Source organism: Scyliorhinus torazame, chromosome 12, assembly GCF_047496885.1.
Source record: "Scyliorhinus torazame isolate Kashiwa2021f chromosome 12, sScyTor2.1, whole genome shotgun sequence".
Taxonomy (NCBI): Eukaryota; Metazoa; Chordata; class Chondrichthyes; order Carcharhiniformes; family Scyliorhinidae; genus Scyliorhinus; species Scyliorhinus torazame.
The window spans coordinates 166,163,094-166,181,058 of record NC_092718.1 but is presented as its reverse complement, the minus strand read 5'-3'; positions in this window follow the sequence as shown (position 1 = coordinate 166,181,058).

The window sequence follows — 17,965 nt, the reverse complement described above, 5'->3', positions numbered from 1 at the left end:
AACCTGTGGATAATACTGAGAGACTGAGTATAACCTGTGGATTATACTGAGCGACTGAGTATAACCTGTGGATTATACTGAGGGACTGAGTATAACCTGTGGATTATACTGAGGGACTGGGTAAATCCAGTGGATTATATTGAGGGACTGAGTATAACCTGTGGATTATACTGAGGGCCTGAGTATATCCTGTGGATTATACTGAGGGACTGAGTCTAACCTGTGGAATATACTGAGGGACTGAGTATAACCTGTGGATTATACTGAGAGACTAAGTATAACCTGTGGATTATACTGAGAGACTGAGTATATCCTGTGGATTATACTGAGGGACTGGGTATAACCTGTGGATTATACTGAGGGACTGAGTATAACCTGTGGATTATACTGAGGGACTCAGTATAACCTGTGGATTATACTGAGAGACTGAGTATAACCTGTGGAATATACTGAGGGACTGAGTATAACCTGTGGATTATACTTAGAGACTGAGTATAACCTGTGGATTATTCTGAGGGACTGAGTATAACCTGTGGATTATACTGAGGGACTGAGTATAACCTGTGGATTATACTGAGAGACTAAGTATAAACTGTGGAATATACTGAGGGACTGGGTATAACCTGTGGATTATACTGAGGGACTGAGTATAACCTGTGGATTATACTGAGGGACTGAGTATAACCTGTGGATTATACTGAGAGACTGAGTATAACCTGTGGATTATACTGAGGGACTGGGTATAACCTGTGGATTATATTGAGGGACTGAGTATAACCTGTGGATTATACTGAGGGACTGGGTATAACCTGTGGATTATACTGAGAGACTGAGTATAACCTGTGGATTATACTGAGAGACTGAGTATAACCTGTGGATTATACTGAGAGACTGAGTATAACCTGTGGATTATATTGAGGGACTGAGTATAACCTGTCGATTATACTGAGGGACTGAGTATAACCTGTGGATTATACTGAGGGACTGTGTGTAACCTGTGGATTAAACTGAGGGACTGGGTATAACCTGTGATTTATACTGAGGGACTGAGTATAACCTGTGGATTATACTGAGGGACTGGGTGTAACCTGTGGATTATACTGAGGGACTGAGTATTACCTGTTGATTATACTGAGGGACTGAGTATAATCTGTGGAAAATACTGAGGGACTGAGTATAACCTGTGGATTATATTGAGGGACTGAGTATAACCTGTGGATAATACTGAGGGCCTTGGTATAACCTGTGGATTATACTGAGGGACTGTGGAGAACCCGTGGATTATACTGAGGGACTGAGTATGAACTGTGGATTATACTGAGGGACTGAGTATAACCTGTGGATTATATTGAGGGACTGAGTCTAATACTGTGGATTATACTGAGGGCCTCGGAATAACCTGTCCATTCTACTGAGGGACTGTGGAGAACCCGTGGATTATACTGAGGGACTGAGTATATCCTGTGGATTATACTGAGGGACTGAGTATAACCTGTGGATTATACTGAGGGACTGAGTATAACCTGTGGATTATACTGAGGGGCTGAGTATATCCTGTGGATTATACTGAGGGACTGAGTATAACCTGTGGATTATACTGAGGGACTGAGTATAACCTATGGATTATACTGAGGGACTGAATATATCCTGTGGATTATATTGAGGGACTGAGTATAACCTGTGGATTATACTGAGGGACTCAGTATAACCTGTGGATTATACTGAGGGACTGAGTAAATCCTGTGGATTATATTGAGGGACTGAGTATAACCTGTGGATTATACTGAGGGACTGAGTATATCCTGTGGATTATACTGAGGGACTGAGTATAACCTGTGGAATATACTGAGGGACTGGGTATAACCTGTGGATTATACTGAGGGACTGAGTCTAACCTGTGGATTATACTGAGGGACTGAGTATAAACTGTGGATTATATGGAGGGACTGAGTATAACCTGTGGATTATACTGAGAGACTGAGTATAACCTGTCGATTATACCGAGAGACTGAGTACATCCTGTCGATTATACTGAGCGACTGAGTATAAACTGTGGATTATATTGAGGGACTGAGTATAAACTGTGGATTATACTCAGGGACTTTGTATAACCTGTGGATTATACTGAGGGACAGGGTGTAACCTGTGGATTATACCGAGGGACTGGTATAACCTGTGAATGATACTGAGGGACTGAGTATTACCTCTGGATTATACTGAGGAACTGAGTATAACCTGTGGATTATACTGAGGGACTGGGTATAACCTGTGGATTATACTGAGGGACTGAGTATAACCTGAGGATTCTACTGAGGGACTGGGTATAACCTGTGGATTATACTGAGAGACTGAGTATAACCTGTGGAATACACTGAGGGACTGAGTATAACCTGTGGATTATACTGAGGGACTGGAAATAACCTGTGGATTATACTGAGTGCCTGGGAATAACCTGTGGATTCTACTGAGGGACTGAGTATAACCTGTGGATTATACTGAGGGACTGAGTATAACCTGTGGATTATACTGACGGACTGAGTATATCCTGTGGATTATACTGAGGGACTGAATATAACCTGTGGATTATACTGAGGGATTGAGTATAACCTGTGGATTATACTGAGAGACTGAGTATAACCTGTGGATTATACTGAGGGACTGAGTATATCCTGTGGATTATACTGAGGGCCTGGGTATAACCTGTGGATTATACTGAGGGACTGAGTATATCCTGTGGATTATACTGAAGGACTGAATATAACCTGTGGATTATACTGAGGGACTGAGTATAACCTGTGGATTATACTGAGGGACTGAGTATAACCTGTGGATTATACTGAGGGACTGAGTATAACCTGTGGATTATACTGAGGGACTGAGAATATCCTGTGGATTATACTGAGGGACTGAGTATAACCTGTGGATTATACTGAGGGACTGAGTATAACCTGTGGATTATACTGAGGGACTGAGTCTAATACTGTGGATTATACTGAGGGACTGAGTATAACCTGTGGATTATACTGAGGGACTGAGTATAACCTGTGGATTATACTGAGGGACTGAGTATATCCTGTGGATTATACTGAGGGACTGAGTATAACCTGTGGATTATACTGAGGGACTGAGTATAACCTGTGGATTATACTGTGGGACTGAGTATATCCTGTGGATTATACTGAGGGACTGAGTATAACCTGTGGATTATACTGAGGGACTGAGTCTAATACTGTGGATTATACTGAGGGACTGGTTATAACCTGTGGATTATATTGAGGGACTGAGTATAACCTGTGGATTATACTGAGGGACTGGGTATAACCTGTGGATTATACTGAGGGACTGAGTCTAATACTGTGGATTATACTGAGCGACTGGGTATAACCTGTGGATTATATTGAGGGACTGAGTATAACCTGTGGATTATACTGAGGGACTGGGTATAACCTGTGGATTATATTGAGGGACTGAGTATAACCTGTGGATTATACTGAGAGACTGAGTATAACCTGTGGAATATACTGAGGGACTGGGTATAACCTGTGGATTATACTGAGTGACTGATTATAACCTGTGGATTATACAGAGGGACTGAGTATAACCTGTGGATTATATTGAGGGACTGAGTATAACCTGTGGATTATACTGAGGGACTGAATATAACCTGTCGATTATACTGAGAGACTGAGTATAACCTGTGGATTATACTGAGAGACTGAGTATAACCTGTGGATTATCCTGAGAGACTGAGTATAACCTGTGGATTATACTGAGAGACTGAGTATAACCTGTGAATTATATTGAGGGACTGAGTATAACCTTTCGATTATACTGAGGGACTGAGTATAACCTGTGGATTATACTGAGGGACTGTGTGTAACCTGTGGATTAAACTGAGGGACTGGGTATAACCTGTGAATTATACTGAGGTACTGAGTATATCCTGTGGATTATACTGAGGGACTGGGTGTAACCTGTGGATTATACTGAGGGACTGAGTATTACCTGTGGATTATACTGAGGGACTGAGTATAATCTGTGGAAAATACTGAGGGACTGAGTTTAACCTGTGGATTATATTGAGGGACTGAGTATAACCTGTGGATAATACTGAGGGCCTTGGTATAACCTGTGGATTATACTGAGGGACTGTGGAGAACCCGTGGATTATACTGAGGGACTGAGTATGAACTGTGGATTATACTGAGGGACTGAGTATAACCTGTGGATTATATTGAGGGACTGAGTCTAATACTGTGGATTATACTGAGGGACTCGGAATAACCTGTCCATTCTACTGAGGGACTGTGGAGAACCCGTGGATTATACTGAGGGACTGAGTATATCCTGTGGATTATACTGAGGGACTGAGTATAACCTGTGGATTATACTGAGGGACTGAGTATAACCTGTGGATTATACTGAGGGGCTGAGTATATCCTGTGGATTATACTGAGGGACTGAGTATAACCAGTGGATTATACTGAGGGACTGAGTATAACCTGTGGATTATACTGAGGGACTGAGTTTAACCTGTAGATTATACTGAGGGACTGAGTAAATCCTGTGGATTATATTGAGGGACTGAGTATAACCTGTGGATTATACTGAGGGACTGAGTATATCCTGTGGATTATACTGAGGGACTGAGTATAACCTGTGGAATATACTGAGGGACTGGGTATAACCTGTGGATTATACTGAGGGACTGAGTCTAACCTGTGGATTATACTGAGGGACTGAGTATATCCTGTGGATTATATTGAGGGACTGAGTATATCCTGTGGATTATACTGAGGGACTGAGTTTATCCTGTGGATTATATTGAGGGACTGAGTATAACCTGTGGATTATACTGTGAGACTGAGTATAACCTGTGGATTATACTGAGAGACTGAGTATAACCTGTGGAATATACTGAGGGACTGGGTATAACCTGTGGATTATACAGAAGGACTGAGTATAACCTGTGGATTATACTGAGGGACTCAGTATAACCTGTGGATTACAGTGAGGGACTGAGTATATCCTGTGGATTATACCGAGGGACTGAGTATATCCTGTGGATTATACTGAGGGACTGAGTATAACCTGTGGATTATACTGAGAGACTGAGTATATCCTGTGGATTATACTGAGGGGCTGAGTATATCCTGTGGATTATATTGAGGGACTGAGTATAACCTGTGGATTATACTGAGAGACTGAGTATAACCTGTGGATTATACTGAGAGGCTGAGTATAACCTGTCGATTATACCGAGAGACTGAGTACAACCTGTCGATTATACTGAGCGACTGAGTATAATACTGTCGATTATACTTAGGGCCTCGGAATAACCTGTCCATTCAACTGAGGGACTGTGGAGAACCCGTGGATTATACTGAGGGACTGAGTATATCCTGTGGATTATACTGAGGGACTGAGTATAACCTGTGGAATATACTGAGGGACTGAGTCTAATACTGTGGATTATACTGAGGGACTGAGTATAACCTGTGGATTATACTGAGGGACTGAGTATAACCTGTGGATTATACTGAGGGACTGAGTATATCCTGTGGGTTATACTGAGGGACTGAGTATAACCTGTGGATTATACTGAGGGACTGAGTATAACCTGTGGATTATACTGAGGGACTGAGTATATCCTGTGGATTATACTGAGGGACTGAGTATAACCTGTGGATTATACTGAGGGACTGAGTCTAATACTGTGGATTATACTGAGGGACTGGTTATAACCTGTGGATTATATTGAGGGACTGAGTATAACCTGTGGATTATACTGAGGGACTGGGTATAACCTGTGGATTATACTGAGGGACTGAGTCTAATACTGTGGATTATACTGAGCGACTGGGTATAACCTGTGGATTATATTGAGGGACTGAGTATAACCTGTGGATTATACTGAGGGACTGGGTATAACCTGTGGATTATATTGAGGGACTGAGTATAACCTGTGGATTATACTGAGAGACTGAGTATAACCTGTGGAATATACTGAGGGACTGGGTATAACCTGTGGATTATACTGAGTGACTGATTATAACCTGTGGATTATACAGAGGGACTGAGTATAACCTGTGGATTATATTGAGGGACTGAGTATAACCTGTGGATTATACTGAGGGACTGAATATAACCTGTGGATTATACTGAGAGACTGAGTATAACCTGTGGATTATACTGAGAGACTGAGTATAACCTGTGGATTATCCTGAGAGACTGAGTATAACCTGTGGATTATACTGAGAGACTGAGTATAACCTGTGGATTATATTGAGGGACTGAGTATAACCTGTCGATTATACTGAGGGACTGAGTATAACCTGTGAATTATACTGAGGGACTGAGTATAACCTGTGGATTATACTGAGGGACTGGGTGTAACCTGTGGATTATACTGAGGGACTGAGTATTACCTGTGGATTATACTGAGGGACTGAGTATAATCTGTGGAAAATACTGAGGGACTGAGTTTAACCTGTGGATTATATTGAGGGACTGAGTATAACCTGTGGATAATACTGAGGGCCTTGGTATAACCCGTGGATTATACTGAGGGACTGTGGAGAACCCGTGGATTATACTGAGGGACTGAGTATGAACTGTGGATTATACTGAGGGACTGAGTATAACCTGTGGATTATATTGAGGGACTGAGTCTAATACTGTGGATTATACTGAGGGACTCGGAATAACCTGTCCATTCTACTGAGGGACTGTGGAGAACCCGTGGATTATACTGAGGGACTGAGTATATCCTGTGGATTATACTGAGGGACTGAGTATAACCTGTGGATTATACTGAGGGACTGAGTATAACCTGTGGATTATACTGAGGGGCTGAGTATATCCTGTGGATTATACTGAGGGACTGAGTATAACCAGTGGATTATACTGAGGGACTGAGTATAACCTGTGGATTATACTGAGGGACTGAGTATAACCTGTGGATTATACTGAGGGACTGAGTAAATCCTGTGGATTATATTGAGGGACTGAGTATAACCTGTGGATTATACTGAGGGACTGAGTATATCCTGTGGATTATACTGAGGGACTGAGTATAACCTGTGGAATATACTGAGGGACTGGGTATAACCTGTGGATTATACTGAGGGACTGAGTCTAACCTGTGGATTATACTGAGGGACTGAGTATATCCTGTGGATTATACTGAGGGACTGAGTATAACCTGTGGATTATACTGAGGGACTGAGTATATCCTGTGGATTATACTGAGGGACTGAGTATATCCTGTGGATTATATTGAGGGACTGAGTATAACCTGTGGATTATACTGTGAGACTGAGTATAACCTGTGGATTATACTGAGAGACTGAGTATAACCTGTGGAATATACTGAGGGACTGGGTATAACCTGTGGATTATACAGAAGGACTGAGTATAACCTGTGGATTATACTGAGGGACTCAGTATAACCTGTGGATTATAGTGAGGGACTGAGTATATCCTGTGGATTATACCGAGTGACTGAGTATATCCTGTGGATTATACTGAGGGACTGAGTATAACCTGTGGATTATACTGAGAGACTGAGTATATCCTGTGGATTATACTGAGGGGCTGAGTATATCCTGTGGATTATATTGAGGGACTGAGTATAACCTGTGGATTATACTGAGAGACTGAGTATAACCTGTGGATTATACTGAGAGGCTGAGTATAACCTGTCGATTATACCGAGAGACTGAGTACAACCTGTCGATTATACTGAGCGACTGAGTATAATACTGTCGATTATACTGAGGGCCTCGGAATAACCTGTCCATTCAACTGAGGGACTGTGGAGAACCCGTGGATTATACTGAGGGACTGAGTATATCCTGTGGATTATACTGAGGGACTGAGTATAACCTGTGGATTATACTGAGGGACTGAGTATAACCTGTGGATTATACTGAGGGGCTGAGTATATCCTGTGGATTATACTGAGGGACTGAGTATAACCTGTGGATTATACTGAGGGACTGAGTATAACCTGTGGATTATACTGAGGGACTGAGTATATCCTGTGGATTATATTGAGGGACTGAGTATAACCTGTGGATTATACTGAGGGACTGAGTATAACCTGTGGATTATACTGAGGGACTGAGTAAATACTGTGGATTATATTGAGGGACTGAGTATGACCTGTGGATTATACTGAGGGACTGAGTATATCCTGTGGATTATACTGAGGGACTGAGTATAACCTGTGGAATATACTGAGGGACTGGGTATAACCTGTGGATTATACTGAGGGACTGAGTCTAACCTGTGGATTATACTGAGGGACTGAGTATATCCTGTGGATTATACTGAGGGACTGAGTATAACCTGTGGATTATACTGAGGGACTGAGTATATCCTGTGGATTATACTGAGGGACTGAGTATATTCTGTGGATTATATTGAGGGACTGAGTATAACCTGTGGATTATACTGTGAGACTGAGTATAACCTGTGGATTATACTGAGAGACTGAGTATAACCTGTGGAATATACTGAGGGACTGGGTATAACGTGTGGATTATACAGAAGGACTGAGTATAACCTGTGGATTATACTGAGGGACTCAGTATAACCTGTGGATTATACTGAGGGACTGAGTATATCCTGTGGATTATACTGAGGGACTGAGTATATCCTGTGGATTATACTGAGGGACTGAGTATAACCTGTGGATTATACTGAGAGACTGAGTATATCCTGTGGATTATACTGAGGGACTGAGTATATCGTGTGGATTATATTGAGGGACTGAGTATAACCTGTGGATTATACTGAGAGACTCAGTATAACCTGTGGATTATATTGAGGGACTGAGTATAACCTGTGAATTATATGGAGGGACTGAGTATAACCTGTGGATTATATGGAGGGACTGAGTATAACCTGTGGATTATACTGAGAGGCTGAGTATAACCTGTCGATTATATCGAGAGACTGAGTACAACCTGTCGATTATACTGAGCGACTGAGTATAAACTGTGGATTATATTGAGGGACTGAGTATAAACTGTGGATTATACTGATGGACTGTGTATAACCTGTGGATTATACTGAGGGACTGGGTGTAACCTGTGGATTATACTGAGGGACTGGGTATAACCTGTGAATGATACTGAGGGACTGAGTATTACCTCTGGATTATACTGAGGAACTGAGTATAACCTGTGGATTATACTGAGGGACTGGGTATAGCCTGTGGATTATACTGAGGGACTGAGTCTAACCTGAGGATTCTACTGAGGGACTGGGTATAACCTGTGGATTATACTGAGAGACTGAGTATAACCTGTGGAATATACTGAGGGACTGAGTATAACCTGTGGATTATACTGAGGGACTGGGAATAACCTGTGGATTATACTGAGGGCCTGGGAATAACCTGTGGATTCTACTGTGGGACTGTGGAGAACCCGTGGATTATACTGAGGGACGGAGTATAACCTGTGGATTATACTGAGGGACTGGGAATAACCTGTGGATTATACTGAGGGCCTGGGAATAACCTGTGGATTCTACTGAGGGACTGTGGAGAACCCGTGGATTATACTGAGGGACTGAGTATAACCTGTGGAATATACTGAGGGACTGAGTATAACCTGTGGATTATACTGAGGGACTGAGTATAACCTGTGGATTATACTGAGGGACTGAGTATATCCTGTGGATTATACTGAGGGACTGAGTATAACCTGTGGATTATACTGAGGGACTGAGTCTAATACTGTGGATAATACTGAGGGACTGAGTATAACCTGTGGATTATACTGAGGGACTGAGTCTAATGCTGTGGATTATACTGTGGGACTGAGTATAACCTGAGAATTATACTGAGGGACTGAGTATAACCTGTGGATTATACTGAGAGACTGAGTATAACCTGTGGATAATACTGAGGGACTGAGTCTATTACGATGGATTATACTGAGGGCCTGGGTATAACCTGTGGATTATACTGAGGGACTGAGTATATCCTGTGGATTATACTGAGGGACTGAGTATAACCTGTGGATTATACTGACGGACTGAGTATATCCTGTGGATTATACTGAGGGACTGAGTATAACCTGTGGATTATACTGAGGGACTGAGTATAACCTGTGGATTATACTGAGGGACTGAGTCTAATACTGTGGATTATACTGAGGGACTGAGTATAACCTGTGGATTATACTGAGGGTCTGAGTATTACCTCTGGATTATACTGAGGAACTGAGTATAACCTGTGGATTATACTGAGGGACTGGGTATAACCTGTAGATTATACTGAGGGCCTGGGTATAACCTGTGGATTATACTGAGGGACTGAGTATATCCTGTGGATTATACTGAGGGACTGAATATGACCTGTGGATTATACTGAGGGACTGAGTATAACATGTGGATTATACTGAGAGACTGAGTATAACCTGTGGATTATACTGAGAGACTGAGTATAACCTGTGGATTATACTGAGAGACTGAGTATAACCTGTGGAATATACTGAGGGACTGGGTATAACCTGTGGATTGTACTGAGGGACTGAGTATAACCTGTGGATTATACTGAGGGACTCAGTATAACCTGTGGATTATATTGAGGGACTGAGTATAACCTGTGGATTATACAGAGGGACTGAGTATAACCTGTGGATTATATTGAGGGACTGACTATAACCTGTGAATTATATGGAGGGACTGAGAATAACCTGTGGATTATATGGAGGGACTGAGTATAACCTGTGGATTATACTGAGAGGCTGAGTATAACCTGTGGATTATACTGAGAGACTCAGTATAACCTGTGGATTATATTGAGGGACTGAGTATAACCTGTGAATTATATGGAGGGACTGAGTATAACCTGTGGATTATATGGAGGGACTGAGTATAACCTGTGGATTATACTGAGAGGCTGAGTATAACCTGTCGATTATATCGAGAGACTGAGTACAACCTGTCGATTATACTGAGCGACTGAGTATAAACTGTGGATTATATTGAGGGACTGAGTATAAACTGTGGATTATACTGATGGACTGTGTATAACCTGTGGATTATACTGAGGGACTGGGTGTAACCTGTGGATTATACTGAGGGACTGGGTATAACCTGTGAATGATACTGAGGGACTGAGTATTACCTCTGGATTATACTGAGGAACTGAGTATAACCTGTGGATTATACTGAGGGACTGGGTATAGCCTGTGGATTATACTGAGGGACTGAGTCTAACCTGAGGATTCTACTGAGGGACTGGGTATAACCTGTGGATTATACTGAGAGACTGAGTATAACCTGTGGAATATACTGAGGGACTGAGTATAACCTGTGGATTATACTGAGGGACTGGGAATAACCTGTGGATTATACTGAGGGCCTGGGAATAACCTGTGGATTCTACTGTGGGACTGTGGAGAACCCGTGGATTATACTGAGGGACGGAGTATAACCTGTGGATTATACTGAGGGACTGGGAATAACCTGTGGATTATACTGAGGGCCTGGGAATAACCTGTGGATTCTACTGAGGGACTGTGGAGAACCCGTGGATTATACTGAGGGACTGAGTATAACCTGTGGAATATACTGAGGGACTGAGTATAACCTGTGGATTATACTGAGGGACTGAGTATAACCTGTGGATTATACTGAGGGACTGAGTATATCCTGTGGATTATACTGAGGGACTGAGTATAACCTGTGGATTATACTGAGGGACTGAGTCTAATACTGTGGATAATACTGAGGGACTGAGTATAACCTGTGGATTATACTGAGGGACTGAGTCTAATGCTGTGGATTATACTGTGGGACTGAGTATAACCTGAGAATTATACTGAGGGACTGAGTATAACCTGTGGATTATACTGAGAGACTGAGTATAACCTGTGGATAATACTGAGGGACTGAGTCTATTACGATGGATTATACTGAGGGCCTGGGTATAACCTGTGGATTATACTGAGGGACTGAGTATATCCTGTGGATTATACTGAGGGACTGAGTATAACCTGTGGATTATACTGACGGACTGAGTATATCCTGTGGATTATACTGAGGGACTGAGTATAACCTGTGGATTATACTGAGGGACTGAGTATAACCTGTGGATTATACTGAGGGACTGAGTCTAATACTGTGGATTATACTGAGGGACTGAGTATAACCTGTGGATTATACTGAGGGTCTGAGTATTACCTCTGGATTATACTGAGGAACTGAGTATAACCTGTGGATTATACTGAGGGACTGGGTATAACCTGTAGATTATACTGAGGGCCTGGGTATAACCTGTGGATTATACTGAGGGACTGAGTATATCCTGTGGATTATACTGAGGGACTGAATATGACCTGTGGATTATACTGAGGGACTGAGTATAACATGTGGATTATACTGAGAGACTGAGTATAACCTGTGGATTATACTGAGAGACTGAGTATAACCTGTGGATTATACTGAGAGACTGAGTATAACCTGTGGAATATACTGAGGGACTGGGTATAACCTGTGGATTGTACTGAGGGACTGAGTATAACCTGTGGATTATACTGAGGGACTCAGTATAACCTGTGGATTATATTGAGGGACTGAGTATAACCTGTGGATTATACAGAGGGACTGAGTATAACCTGTGGATTATATTGAGGGACTGACTATAACCTGTGAATTATATGGAGGGACTGAGAATAACCTGTGGATTATATGGAGGGACTGAGTATAACCTGTGGATTATACTGAGAGGCTGAGTATAACCTGTCGATTATACCGAGAGACTGAGTACAACCTGTCGATTATACTGAGCGACTGAGTATAAACTGTGGATTATATTGAGGGACTGAGTATAAACTGTGGATTATACTGATGGACTGTGTATAACCTGTGGATTATACTGAGGGACTGGGTGTAACCTGTGGATTATACTGAGGGACTGGGTATAACCTGTGAATGATACTGAGGGACTGAGTATTACCTCTGGATTATACTGAGGAACTGAGTATAACCTGTGGATTATACTGAGGGACTGGGTATAGCCTGTGGATCATACTGAGGGACTGAGTCTAACCTGAGGATTCTACTGAGGGACTGGGTATAACCTGTGGATTATACTGAGAGACTGAGTATAACCTGTGGAATCTACTGTGGGACTGTGGAGAACCCGTGGATTATACTGAGGGACGGAGTATAACCTGTGGATTATACTGAGGGACTGGGAATAACCTGTGGATTATACTGAGGGCCTGGGAATAACCTGTGGATTCTACTGAGGGACTGTGGAGAACCCATGGATTATACTGAGGGACTGAGTATAACCTGTGGATTATATTGAGGGACTGAGTATAACCTGTGGAATATACTGAGGGACTGAGTATAACCTGTGGAATATACTGAGGGACTGAGTATAACCTGTGGTTTATACTGAGGGACTGAGTATAACCTGTGGATTATACTGAGGGACTGAGTATATCCTGTGGATTATACTGAGGGACTGAGTATAACCTGTGGATTATACTGAGGGACTGAGTCTAATACTGTGGATAATACTGAGGGACTGAGTATAACCTGTGGATTATACTGAGGGACTGAGTCTAATGCTGTGGATTATACTGTGGGACTGAGTATAACCTGAGAATTATACTGAGGGACTGAGTATAACCTGTGGATTATACTGAGAGACTGAGTATAACCTGTGGATAATACTGAGGGACTGAGTCTAATACTATGGATTATACTGAGGGCCTGGGTATAACCTGTGGATTATACTGAGGGACTGAGTATATCCTGTGGATTATACTGAGGGACTGAATATAACCTGTGGATTATACTGAGGGACTGAGTATAACCTGTGGATTATACTGAGGGACTGAGTATAACCTGTGGATTATACTGAGGGTCTGAGTATTACCTCTGGATTATACTGAGGAACTGAGTATAACCTGTGGATTATACTGAGGGACTGGGTATAACCTGTAGATTATACTGAGGGCCTGGGTATAACCTGTGGATTATACTGAGGGACTGAGTATATCCTGTGGATTATACTGAGGGACTGAATATGACCTTTGGATTATACTGAGGGACTGAGTATAACCTGTGGATTATACTGAGAGACCGAGTATAACCTGTGGATTATACTGAGGGACTGAGTATAACCTGTGGATTATACTGAGAGACTGAGTGTAACCTGTGGAATATACTGAGGGGCTGGGAATAACCTGTGGATTATACTGAGGGCCTGGGAATAACCTGTGGATTCTACTGAGGGACTGTGGAAAACCCGTGGATTACACTGAGGGACTGAGTATAACCTGTGGAATATACTGAGGGACTGAGTATAACCTGTGGATTATACTGAGGGACTGAGTATAACCTGTGAATTATACTGAGGGACTGAGTATATCCTGTGGATTATACTGAGGGACTGAGTATATCCTGTGGATTATACTGAGGGACTGAGTATAACCTGTGGATTATACTGAGGGACTGAGTCTAATACTGTGGATTATACTGAGGGCCTGGGTATAACCTGTGGATAATACTGAGGGACTGAGTATAACCTGTGGATTATACTGAGGGACTGAGTATAACCTGTGGATTATACTGAGGGACTGAGTCTAATACTATGGATTGTACTGAGGGCCTGGGTATAACCTGTGGATTATACTGAGGGACTGAGTATATCCTGTGAATTATACTGAGGGACTGAATATAACCTGTGGATTATACTGAGGGACTGAGTATAACCTGTGGATTATATTGAGGGACTGAGTATAACCTGTGGAATATACTGAGGGACTGAGTATAACCTGTGGATTATACTGAGGGACTGAGTATAACCTGTGGATTATACTGAGGGACTGAGTATAACCTGTGGATTATACTGAGGGACTGAGTATAACCTGTGGATTATACTGAGGGACTGAGTATATCCTGTGGATTATACTGAGGGACTGAGTATAGCCTGTGGATTATACTGAGGGACTGAGTATAACCTGTGGATTATACTGAGAGACTGAGTATAACCTGTGGTATATACTGAGGGACTGGGTATAACCTGTGGATTATACTGAGGGACTGAGTATAACCTGTGGATTATACTGAGGGACTCAGTATAACCTGTGGATTATATTGAGGGACAGAGTATAACCTGTGGATTATACAGAGGGACTGAGTATAACCTGTGGATTATATTGAGGGACTGAGTATAACCTGTGAATTATATGGAGGGACTGAGTATAACCTGTGGATTATATGGAGGGACTGAGTATAACCTGTGGATTATACTGAGAGGCTGAGTATAACCTGTCGATTATACCGAGAGACTGAGTACAACCTGTCGATTATACTGAGCGACTGAGTATAAACTGTGGATTATATTGAGGGACTGAGTATAAACTGTGGATTATACTGTTGGACTGTGTATAACCTGTGGATTATACTGAGGGACTGGGTGTAACCTGTGCATTATACTGAGGGACTGGGTATAACCTGTGAATGATACTGAGGGACTGAGTATTACCTCTGGATTATACTGAGGAACTGAGTATAACCTGTGGATTATACTGAGGGACTGGGTATAACCTGTGGATTATACTGAGGGACTGAGTCTAACCTGAGGATTCTACTGAGGGACTGGGTATAACCTGTGGATTATACTGAGAGACTGAGTATAACCTGTGGAATATACTGAGGGACTGAGTATAACCTGTGGATTATACTGAGGGACTGGGAATAACCTGTGGATTATACTGAGGGCCTGGGAATAACCTGTGGATTCTACTGTGGGACTGTGGAGAACCCGTGGATTATACTGAGGGACGGAGTATAACCTGTGGATTATACTGAGGGACTGGGAATAACCTGTGGATTATACAGAGGGCCTGGGAATAACCTGTGGATTCTACTGAGGGACTGTGGTGAACCCGTGGATTATACTGAGGGACTGAGTATAACCTGTGGAATATACTGAGGGACTGAGTATAACCTGTGGATTATACTGAGGGACTGAGTATAACCTGTGGATTATACTGAGGGACTGAGTATAACCTTTGGATTATACTGAGGGACTGAGTCTAATACTGTGGATAATACTGAGGGACTGAGTATAACCTGTGGATTATACTGAGGGACTGAGTCTAATGCTGTGGATTATACTGTGGGACTGAGTATAACCTGAGAATTATACTGAGGGACTGAGTATTACCTGTGGATTATACTGAGAGACTGAGTATAACCTGTGGATAATACTGAGGGACTGAGTCTAATATTATGGATTATACTGAGGGCCTGGGTATAACCTGTGGATTATACTGAGGGACTGAGTATATCCTGTGGATTATACAGAGGGACTGAATATAACCTGTGAATTATACTGAGGGACTGAGTATAACCTGTGGATTATACTGAGGGACTGAGTATAACCTGTGGATTATACTGAGGGACTGAGTATAACCTGTGGATTATACTGAGAGACTGAGTATAACCTGTGGATAATACTGAGGGACTGAGTCTAATACTATGGATTATACTGAGGGCCTGGGTATAACCTGTGGATTATACTGAGGGACTGAGTATATCCTGTGGATTATACTGAGGGACTGAATATAACCTATGGATTATACTGAGGGACTGAGTATAACCTGTGGATTATACTGAGGGACTGAGTATAACCTGTGGATTATACTGAGGGACTGAGTATAACCTGTGGATTATACTGACGGACTGATTTTATCCTGTGGATTATACTGAGGGACTGAGTATAACCTGTGGATTATACTGAGGGACTGAGTATAACCAGTGGATTATACTGAGGGACTGAGTCTAATACTGTGGATTATACTGAGGGACTGAGTATAACCTGTGGATTATACTGAGGGTCTGAGTATTACCTCTGGATTATACTGAGGAACTGAGTATAACCTGTGGATTATACTGAGGGACGGGGTATAACCTGTAGATTATACTGAGGGCCTGGGTATAACCTGTGGATTATACTGAGGGACAGAGTATAACCTGTGGATTATACTGAGAGACTGAGTATAACCTGTGAATTATACTGAGGGACTGAGTATAACCTGTGGATTATACTGAGAGACTGAGTATAACCTGTGGAATATACTGAGGGACTGGGAATAACCTGTGGATTATACTGAGGGCCTGGGAATAACCTGTGGATTCTACTGAGGGACTGTGGAGAACCCGTGGATTATACTGAGGGACTGAGTATAACCTGTGGAATATACTGAGGGACTGAGTATAACCTGTGGATTATACTGAGGGACTGAGTATAACCTGTGAATTATACTGAGGGACTGAGTATATCCTGTGGATTATACTGAGGGACTGAGTATATCCTGTGGATTATACTGAGGGACTGAGTATAACCTGTGGATTATACTGAGGGACTGTGTCTAATACTGTGGATTATACTGAGGGCCTGGGTATAACCTGTGGATAATACTGACGGACTGAGTATAACCTGTGGATTATACTGAGGGACTGAGTATAACCTGTGGATTATACTGAGGGACTGAGTCTAATACTATGGATTGTACTGAGGGCCTGGGTATAACCTGTGGATTATACTGAGGGACTGAGTATATCCTGTGAATTATACTGAGGGACTGAATATAACCTGTGGATTATACTGAGGGACTGAGTATAACCTGTGGATTATATTGAGGGACTGAGTATAACCTGTGGAATATACTGAGGGACTGAGTATAACCTGTGGATTATACTGAGGGACTGAGTATAACCTGTGGATTATACTGAGGGACTGAGTATAACCTGTGGATTATACTGAGGGACTGAGTATAACCTGTGGATTATACTGAGGGACTGAGTATATCCTGTGGATTATAATGAGGGACTGAGTATAACCTGTGGATTATACTGAGGGACTGAGTATAACCTGTGGATTATACTGAGGGCCTGGGTATAACCTGTGGATTATACT